Raw genomic sequence first — 11,257 nt, 5'->3', positions numbered from 1 at the left:
GGTATGCACTCATTGATAAGTGGCTATTAGCCCAAATGCTTGAATTACCCTAGATCCCTAGAACAAACGAAACTCAAGACGGATGATCAAAATGTGAATGCTTCACTCCTTCTTTAAATGAGGAAAAAGAATACTCTTGGCAGGGAAGGGAGAGGCAAAGATTGAAACAGAGACTGAAGGAACACCCATTCAGAGCCTGCCCCACATGTGGCCCATACATATACAGCCACCCAATTAGACAAGATGGATGAAGCAAAGAAGTGCAGACCGACAGGAGCCGGATGTAGATCGCTCCTGAGAGACACAGCCAGAATACAGCAAATATAGAGGCGAATGCCAGCAGCAAACCACTGAACTGAGAATAGGTCCCCTATTGAAGGAATCAGAGAAAGAACTGGAAGAGCTTGAAGGGGCTCTAGACCCCAAAAGTACAACAATGCCAAGCAACCAGAGCTTCCAGGGACTAAGCCACTACCTAAAGACTATACATGGACTGACCCTGGACTCTGACCCCATAGGTAGCAATGAATATCCTAGTAAGAGCACCAGTGGAAGGGGAAGCCCTGGGTCCTGCTAAGACTGAACCCCCAGTGAACTAGTCTATGGGGGGATGGAGGCAATGGGGGAGGGTTGGGAGGGGAACACCCATAAGGAAGGGGAGGGGGGAGGGGGATGTTTGCCCGGAAACCGGGAAAGGGAATAACACTCGAAATGTATATAAGAAATACTCAAGTTAATAAAAAAAAAATCAAAAAAAAATAAATTAACATTGCCTGCTTTTGCTCTTAATTTAACATGGTCCATATATATATATATATATATATATATATCCTAGTTTCTTTTATACAGCATTGTGTCCATGAGATTCTTGAATAATATTCCATTGTATGGATATCACCTTTGGTTTCTCCATTATTAGACTGATGTAGATTTTGGGTTGTTTCTGGATGTTTGCAATAATAGACATGCTATGACATTCTTGAATATATATACACACACACATATATATAATATAAACATATTACCATGTATATTATTATGTATATATTCTTGAATATATATTACTATGTATATTTTGCTATATATAATATATAATAAAAATAGAAACATATAATATATAATAAAATAACAATATTGGTAATAAACTGTCTGAGTTACATAAAAGAAACTGACAATTTTGAAAGTCATTGTACCAATGAACACTGGCATAGTCGGTGTATGAGTGTTCCAGTTTCTCCATGTCATTGCTAGCACTCGGCTATTGTCAACCATTTGATTCTTAAACAGTCTGATAACATTATCTTTTGATAAACGTATTATATGATGCTTATTAAAGTCATTGTACCACTGTCAAAAAAAAAAAAAAAAAAGAAAGCTCATTTCTGGATGTGTCGATAAGGATGTTTCTGGAATGATTTCACTGAGCAGGAAAGACTCCTGGTATCATGGCTTAGGAACCCATCTGGGGCATGGGTGACACCATTCCATGGGCTAGATTCTTGCAGTGATAAAAAGGAGCTGAGCATTAACATTCATTGTCCCTGCTTTCTGACTGCAGATGCAGTGTGACCACTGGCTCTCACTCCTTATTCACCATGATGGACTGAATCGTCAAAACCTGAGCCTAAATACACCCTTTCCCCCTTAAGTTGTTTGTCCAATGTTTTGTTATAGCAATGTGAAAATCATCCGACAACAAAAGCACATTTCATTCAGTTTGTTAATAACAATGACTTGTGTAGACAAGAAACTGAAGTTGTGCTTGAGGGCTCTTCTATGGTAGAAATCTGGACATCAGTTCCCAGTTAGACGTGTCAGCTCTTGAATGTACTTAAGGCACCTTATGTTGTGCTTAAGATCTGTTTATTTATTTTAATGGACACAGCATAGTTGTCCATATTTCTGGCATGCTGTGATAGATAATTTAGTATATATGTGCATATGATGATCATGTTAACTAGCATTTCAATTTTAAAATGTGATTATATGGGAGTTGTGAGCTTTCTCTTTTCTGGTTCCTTATAGAATATATAAGTTATTATGTATTCTCATCACAATACAAAAAGAGTAGAACTGTTTTTTTCCTATGTAATTGTATGCCCTGTCCCTGTATCCTCCTTCCTCCTCGTTCCTCTTAGCCTCTAGTAACCTTTGTTATAATTTCCAATTCTAGGAAATTAATTCCATAAGCTTCTGCATATGAATGTGAATACATAGTATTTTCTGTTCTCTCTGCTAAACACAGTGTTTCATCCAGATGACAGGGCTTCATTCTTTTATAGTGCTGAATAATATTTCATCGCATATGTATACCATTCTTCCATTTATAAACTGTTTTCAATTTATTATTTTTATTAACCTGGTCTCTCACGTATTACATAGTGACTAGAGTTTCTGCTGTGTCCCTCCACCCCCCACCTCCTTCATCACCTCCCTACCACCTTCTCTGTTCCCATCCACTGAGATTTCTTTGTTAATTCCATGTTAGCCATGGCTTATACTGTTACAGAAACATGGGAGCACAGATATCTTTTTTTTTCTTTTTTCTTTTTTTCGGAGCTGGGGACCGAACCCAGGGCCTTGCGTTTGCTAGGCAAGCGCTCTACCACTGAGCTAAATCCCCAACCCACAGATATCTCTTTAATATATAAATTTAATTTCTTTTCAGTATATACTCAGTATTGAATCACATGGGAGTTCTTCCCTCTTCATATTTTTATTTAGCATAATGGATATTTTATACATACCCATCACTGTACTCTTTTTGGTATAGTGGTAATACTATTTTGTTTTGAGTTTGGGGAAACTTCATATTGTTCTCCATCATGGGTGTGCTAGTGTACATTTCACAGGGTCTCAAGACTCTAAAGAGTAGACAGGATCTTTAGCAGGCCCAACGGATGGCAACTTTAGACTCTGCCTTTAGTTTTCAGTGTCTCAGAATGTCCATTATTTACACAGAGGGCAGAAGAGTCCTAGAGAGGCTTTGCCCAGTGAATATAGTAGGCCACCAGCTCCAGCAGAGCACACCACTCATACACCTTTCAGTATGACTCCCTGGTGCTGAGGGCAAGTGAAATGCCATTGATATTATTAGTACAATTGACATCATCAGTACCCTTGACAGCAGTACCCTTGACATAGGTACCCTTGACATCTGTACCCTTGGTGTCAGAACCATTGACTATAGTACTGTTCATGTCAGTACCCTTGACATAAGTACAGTTGACATAGGTACCCTTGACATCTGTACCCTTGGTGTCAGAACCATTGACTGCAGTACTGTTCATGTCAGTACCCTTGACATAAGTACAGTTGACATAGGTACCCTTGACATCTGTACCCTTGGTGTCAGAACCATTGACTGCAGTACTGTTCATGTCAGTACCCTTGACATCAGTACTGTTGACATCAGTATCCTTCTTCTTTGAGAAGAACCAAGGCAGATAGAACTGGGGTGTAGTTAACTTCCTGCATCCCAAGTCAGCAGTGAACAGACAATGTGCTTTTGCTATTGGGAAGAAGGACTGAGGTCATAATTGTCTCTGACAGAAACAATCATTCTAAAAGCAGTTGTGAGATGACTCAGATGGTAAAGACACTGGCCACTCAGTCTGCTGATTTGAGTGTATCCTTAGGATTCTCATGATGGAAGGAGAGAATGAATACCTACAAGTTGCCCTCTGATTTCCACATGTGGGCTGTGTACCCCTCATCTACAAAATGAATAAAAATGTAACTTAAGAACTAAAACCAGTGTTAACTATTTTTGATAATACAGTTTTAAATTCACTTATTGTAAATAATTCTATCCAACAAATGGCATAAATCTGTTGAGATTTGCTAGTTTCTCTTGGCAAGTACACTTGAAAATTGTTTCAAATTGGTGATAGTTGTCGTGTCTTTGTGTGTACATGTGCTCCTGTGTATATATGACTAATAGGGACATTACCTATTTTTTTTCTTTTCAGCTTTATTTTATTTTACTTTATTTTTTCTTTTTTTTTTAAAAATTATTTAATACTTAATAATAATTCTTTGGTTTCCGGGCAAACATCCCCCTCCCCCCTCCCCTTCCTTATGGGTGTTCCCCTCCCAACCCTCCCCCCATTGCCGCCCTCCCCCCACCAGTCTAGTTCACTGGGGGTTCAGTCTTAGCAGGACCCAGGGCTTCCCCTTCCACTGGTGCTCTTACTAGGATATGCATTGCTACCTATGAGGTCAGAGTCCAGGGTCAGTCCATGTATAGTCTTTAGGTAGTGGCTTAGTCCCTGGAAGCTCTGGTTGCTTGGCATTGTTGTACATATGGGGTCTCGAGCCCCTTCAAGCTCTTCCAGTTCTTTCTCTGATTCCTTCAACGGGGGTCCCGTTCTCAGTTCAGTGGTTTGCTGCTGGCATTCGCCTCTGTATTTGCTGTATTCTGGCTGTGTCTCTCAGGAGCGATCTATATCCGGCTCCTGTCGGTCTGCACTTCTTTGCTTCATCCATCTTGTCTAATTGGGTGGCTGTATATGTATGGGCCACATGTGGGGCAGGCTCTGAATGGGTGTTTCTTCAGTCTCTGTTTTAATCTTTGCCTCTCTATTCCCTGCCAAGGGTATTCTTGTTCCCCTTTTAGAGAAGGAGTGAAGCATTCACATTTTGATCATCCGTCTTGAGTTTCATTTGTTCTAGGCATCTAGGGTAATTCAAGCATTTGGGCTAATAGCCACTTATCAGTGAGTGCATACCATGTATGTCTTTCTGTGATTGGGTTACCTCACTCAGGATGATATTTTCCAGTTCCAACCATTTGCCTACGAATTTCATAAAGCCGTTGTTTTTGATAGCTGAGTAATATTCCATTGTGTAGATGTACCACATTTTCTGTATCCATTCCTCTGTTGAAGGGCATCTGGGTTCTTTCCAGCTTCTGGCTATTATAAATAAGGCTGCGATGAACATAGTGGAGCACATGTCTTTTTCATATGTTGGGGCATCTTTTGGGTATATGCCCAAGAGAGGTATAGCTGGATCCTCAGGCAGTTCAATGTCCAATTTTCTGAGGAACCTCCAGACTGATTTCCAGAATGGTTGTACCAGTCTGCAATCCCACCAACAATGGAGGAGTGTTCCTCTTTCTCTGCATCCTCGCCAGCATCTGCTGTCACCTGAGTTTTTGATCTTAGCCATTCTCACTGGTGTGAGGTGAAATCTCAGGGTTGTTTTGATTTGCATTTCCCTTATGACTAAAGATGTTGAACATTTCTTTAGGTGTTTCTCAGCCATTCGGCATTCCTCAGCTGTGAATTCTTTGTTTAGCTCTGAACCCCATTTTTTAATAGGGTTATTTGTCTCCCTGCGGTCTAACTTCTTGAGTTCTTTGTATATTTTGGATATAAGGCCTCTATCTGTTGTAGGATTGGACATTACCTATTTTTTAAATGCTTTCTTACACTCATGTTATATAATTGTGATGCCTCCCTTCTACCCCATTAACTACTTTTAATCAAATTGCTGGTGGTGGAATGAACTTGCTCTACACTGAAGAGTCCACTTACCATTGATGTATTTTGAGAATACTGTTGAGAATATTATTACTACTCGACATACTTCCTTTTTCTTTCACTTCCTTCCTTTATCCTTTCCTCCTCTCCTCTCTCCCTCTCTCTCTTCTTTTCTCCATTCCTCCCTCCCTTACTTCTTCCCCTTCTCTCTTCTTTTTGAGACAGGAACTTACTATGAACTGGAACTCACTAGACCACGCTGGTTTTGAACTCACAGAGATCTGCTTGCCTTTGCCTCCTCAGTGCTGGGATTGAAGGTGTGAGCTAATGCCTGGCTCATTAAGGTTCTTTTTAAATAAAGGAGTAATTTGGTATTATTTTGTGGCCATAGGAAAGCTTTCAACAGTAGTTCTCATTTTCTTTTTAACACTGAATATGAGGACATGCAGAAGCGGACTTTGGATTTACTCCCGTGTGATCCAGAGGATTGGCTACTACCCACCATTTGCTAATTGAGCTTTCCCCTTGAATGAATTATAATTTATCTGTCTTTAAACTAAAGAAATATTTGGACAATATTTGCAAAGGTATTTTTTCCTGTGCACCACACTTAGGTCTGGGTTCTGAGAAGGAAAAAGAAGGTGTTTGGTCCCTTGGAGCTAGAGTTACAGGTGGGCATAAGCTGCCATGTGGATGCTGGGAATTGAACTCAAGTGCCCTGGAAGAGGAGCAAGTGCTCTTAAGTTCTTAGCCATGTACTTCCCCTCTGTTTCTCCCTTAAAAAAAAGCTTTGTGTGTGTGTGTGTGTGTGTGTGTGTGTGTGTGTGTGTTTGTGTGTATACATTCACATGTACTTGCAGGTATCCACAGAGGCCAGATATTGACTTCTCTGGAGCTGAAATGGGTCCATCTGGGTACTGGAATTGAACTCCAGTCCTCTACAGTAGCAACAAGAACTCTTAACTCCATAGTCCCAGACTCTATTCTTTTCCTGTGTGTTTCACAAATAATTTACTCTTAATTTGTCTTGAAGTGATATATTATTCATCTTTGCATGCCCTCTTCTGTTCAGGTAGAGTTGTGAATAGAGAACTACTCAATACTGTTCTTTAACTTTTGGATGGAGGAAAGGGCAATATTTAGAACCTGCAGACAGGGACCGAAGACATGGCTCTTTGGCTAAGAGTAGGCGTTGCTCTTGAGGGCACCCATATGGTGCAGCTCCCAACTGCCCATAACTCCAGCTCTACAATACCTCCTTATGGCCTCCACCCTCATACATACATGTGTCCAAAAACAGACAGACAGACAGACACTCACACACACATACACACTCACTCACACACACACACTCACACATACACGCACATACTCGCACACACTCTAACACACTCACTCACACACACACACTCACACACACTCACACACACACACTCACACTAATCATAGAGTAGTCTACAGGCTTATGTAAAGTATATAGTTTATGTAATTCTTTATTCTAACTCTTCCTGCATTGCTCCACTTTTTAAAGGAATCTGCTGTGGAATCTTAGCTGTTTTCTGTAATGTTTCTATGATGTTTACATAAAACACATATAATGTTATTTTTTGGTATTATGTAATAGCTACCATGTCTTCCCTTGCTAATATTTCTGGCTCACAGTACGATTACATAACAATCTGGTGTCAAGTCCAAAGGCGGAGAGACACTGTTGTTACAAGTCCGTAGATAGTTCACAGCCCAGTCAGGTAGTATAGATTTTTTTTTTAACATGACATTTTTATTTTGCTTGTGGTTTATGATTGCCTCAGGTTTTTCTTAATTTCCTATTTGCTTATCACAAGAAAAATTCTAAACACAAAAACAGATATTCAAATACCTAGTAGTTTACCATATGGGTGCAGTTATTATTTTTTTAAAGATTTATTTATTCATTTATTTAATGTATATGAGTACACTGTTGCTGTCTTCAGGCACACCAGAAGAGGGCATCAGATCTCATTACAGATGGTTGTGAGCCACCATGTGGTTGCTGGGATTTGAACTCAGGACCCCTGGAAGAGCAGTCAGTGCTCCTAACCACTGAGCAATCTCTCCAGCCCCAAATACCTCATAGTAAATATTATAAGTGCTTAAGTAGATAATAAAAAATTGTGCTCTCTCTCTCTCTCTCTCTCTCTCTCTCTCTCTCTCTCTCTTTTTTCTAGAGAATTCTTTTTTTAGAGTGTGATAGTACCTGTTTAGCTCCAGTTGCTTCTCCAGGCTGAATGCACATAAAAATTTCTCTTTATCACTCCCCAGTATCAATGTTTTTATTCCTCAATACATTTTTCCCCAACACTGTTTTTCTCTTGCTAAGATCCCTCCTTTAGTAGCTCCCAGGGAAATGTGTCCAAGAGGTAAGTAGTTCTTGGGGTTTTGCATGTACATATATTTGTCTATTTTCCCTCTAATCTGAATGATAACTTAGATTGATTTCTTTTTGTTGTTTCCAGACATGTTCTTATGTAGCCCAAACTGGCTTGGAACTTGCCTCAAAGAGGATGGCCTTCAACTCCTGATCTTCCAGTTTTCACTTCCAAACTGCTGGGATAAGAGGCATGTGCTACCACACTTGACTTGCTATAAACTTCTTACATTATGAATTTTCTCACAAATGTCAAGACTGTGCTCCACTGACTGAAAAATCAATGTTGATGCTGAGAGGTCTAATCCTTTTTATGTGTCTCCCTGCTCCGTGACCTGTAATCTATTTCTAGAGGTTTTTGTATTTTATGTTTGCCTCCAGGGTCTTGAAATTTCAGGATAATCAGCCCCATGCGAGCTCCTTTCGTGTGTGTCCCATTTGCACTTGGGTTCTCTTCATTGCCAGGTTTGCTCCCTTCCTCCCATTTCTTTAGCTTTGGTTTTCTTTGTTAGCATGGTCTTGTTTGACTGTTTTTCAAATTTTTGTATGTTTTTCTTTATGTGAAGATTTTACTCGCCTCTTCTCCTCTCCTCTCCTCTCCTCTCCTCTCCTCTCCTCTCCTCTCTTCTCTCCTCTCTTCCTTTCTTTAAATATTGTCTCACTCTATATCTGTGACTGACCTGAAGTTATATAGACAGACTGGCTTTGAACTCACGGAGTTCTAGCTGTCTCTGTCTCCACAGTGCATGCTTGCTATGAAGTTTTTCTATTTGAGCACTTCGGATTTTCTTTACTTTCATATGTAAACTACTACTAACATATTTTAAATACAGAAAGTCTCATTTGACATATTTTAGATAGAGAAAACCCTCCCCTCTATTTCCTTTGTATGGCCTTTTTTTCTCATTTTATGGGTGCAGTCAGTGTTTTACCCATTTACAGCAACTAATCAAGGCTCGATATTTCTTACATTTATTTATTTATTTATTTATTTATTTATTTATTTATTTATTTAGTATTTATTTATTTGAGACAAGTTCTCTCTATGTAGTGCTGTCTGGCCTAGACCTTACTATATTGACCAGGGTGGCCTCAAACTTACTGAGATTTACCTACCTCTACTTCTTCAGTGCTGGCATTAAGATGTATGCCATCACATCCGGAATCAGTGTTCTTTTTAAAATCAACCTTTTGGGCCATTGAGATGGCACATTATGCAAAAGCATTTGTGGTGGTTTGAATAGGAATGGCCACTTTATTCCTATTCAAACTCATGTTTTGAATGCTTGGCCCATTCAAGAGCGGCACTAGTAAGAGGTTTGACTTTGTTGGAGTAGGTGTGGCCTTGTTGGAGGAAGTGTGTCACTGTGGGAATGTGCTTTGAGATCGCCTGTCCTCACGCTATACCCAGTTGGCAAACAGTCTCTTTCTGCTGCCTGTGGTAGAACTCTAAGCTCCTTCTCCAGCACCATGTCTGCCTGCTTGCCACCATGCTTCTCAGCATGATGATAATGGACTAAACCTCCGAAAGTGTAAGCCAGCCCCAACTAAATGTTTTCCTTTTTTTTTCTTTTTCTTTTTTTCGGAGCTGGGGACCGAACCCAGGGCCTTGCGGTTGCTAGGCAAGTGCTCTCCCACTGAGCTAAATCCCCAACCCCAAATGTTTTCCTTTTTAAGAGTTGTCATGTTCATGGTGTCTCTTCACAGCAATAAAACTCAAATTAAGACAGGCGTTTCCCACCAAGTCTGTTGACCTGATTTGATTCCTGGTACCCATGTAGTAGAAGAAGAGGACCAGCTCCTTCCTCAAATTGTCTGTCTTCTCATCTCGGAATGCTGTAGAATGTATGTTCTCAGGCACCCTCTCATACAATAAATTAATGTGACAAAAGTTAAAGTCACCTTTTTTCTTACATTTTCCACAGCCTTATTTCAGTTTCTTGGAATTTAAAAACATGTTTGTTTCAGTTCTTTTAAAAAAGTCATGATGATGACTTTTCCTAACTACTTGGTGATCGTCTACCATCTACGTTAAAATGGTGCCACGTTTGGAAGCCACGAGCTTTGGGGTCTCTACACTGCTCCATTCTAAAGTCAGTAAAATCTCTTCTGAAATCTCTGTCCTCCTCCTCTTGGTCTGTCTTTTCCTCCTTCTTTCGTCTCTTTTCAGGGATGTCACAGGGAGGACAAAGGTGGAATAGATCTAGCACATTTAGTTTAGGAATCTGCTTTAAAATTCCCAGTGAGAATATCACCATTTCATTTTTAAATAAGAAATTATTGAAGTGTAATATTAATACGATGATCCATTGAGGCATAGTCTATATATGTGTACATATAGAAAACTCTGTGTGCATTTTAAATGTATGTAGAAATATATACAGCAATGTAGCCAACAATATCAATACAGAGAATATAGCCACACAGCCACCAATATTAGTGTATACAGTATTTCTGTTGTTCTTGAGTTCTTTACTGCCCCGAAGAGTCAACCTCCTAATTCTTGGTTTGCCATTCCCCTGATATATATCCTATAACTATAGATCATAAGTGTATTATTTTTGCTTAAACAATGTTAAGAGAACTTATATAGGTTATGAAAATATAAGGATTCAAAAGCCCCTTTTTCTCTGTTGTTTTGAAAAAACTAACAGGATTTAGAAGAAATATGCAAAACGTTGCTTTAATTCTATAAACCAAATCGTCCTTGCCAATATTAGCAATTTTTAGACCAACTCATTCATTATTAGAAGTTGAGACAGATATTTTTCTAGGAGTGGGGAGATGGAAGGTAGTTCATGGAGCAGGGCATGGGCGTGACAATAGAACATATTGTAGGTGACCACTATGTACCTTCCCTTTGCATAAGTTGGTACCTACAGAATAATGATCATATACCTCTGAAGCAGGCTGCTGGATTCCTGTCCGTGATCCCTTTCATATGTAAGGGAGTGATGGACTGTGCTCTACAGGGACACATGAAGAACAGACTGGTGGCTCATTCAGATGCTGTTTCTATAACATGTGAGCAATACCAATCCAAGACCAGTCAGTTGCTCAGTAGAAGTAGACACAACCATTCGCATACAAATCTGAATTTGCAAATTTTTTTGAGTGTTCCCCATGTCTACTGTATACAAACAAATTTGGGAGCTGAACTGTCCCTAGAGTCAAAGCTGTAGAATTTAAAAATATAGAATCTTATTTATTTACCTTCATATTTATTTTAGATTGTGTATATAGTGGAAGAAGATCAGGGGTGCACACCTACTACAATGAGCTTGTGGAGGTCCGAGGACTTGGAATTGAACTCAGGTTGTCAGGCTTGGCAGCAAACATCCTTACTCATTAGCCATCTTGCTGC

Source organism: Rattus norvegicus, chromosome 5, assembly GCF_036323735.1.
Source record: "Rattus norvegicus strain BN/NHsdMcwi chromosome 5, GRCr8, whole genome shotgun sequence".
NCBI lineage: Eukaryota > Metazoa > Chordata > Mammalia > Rodentia > Muridae > Rattus > Rattus norvegicus.
Note: the sequence above shows the minus strand (reverse complement) of the source record.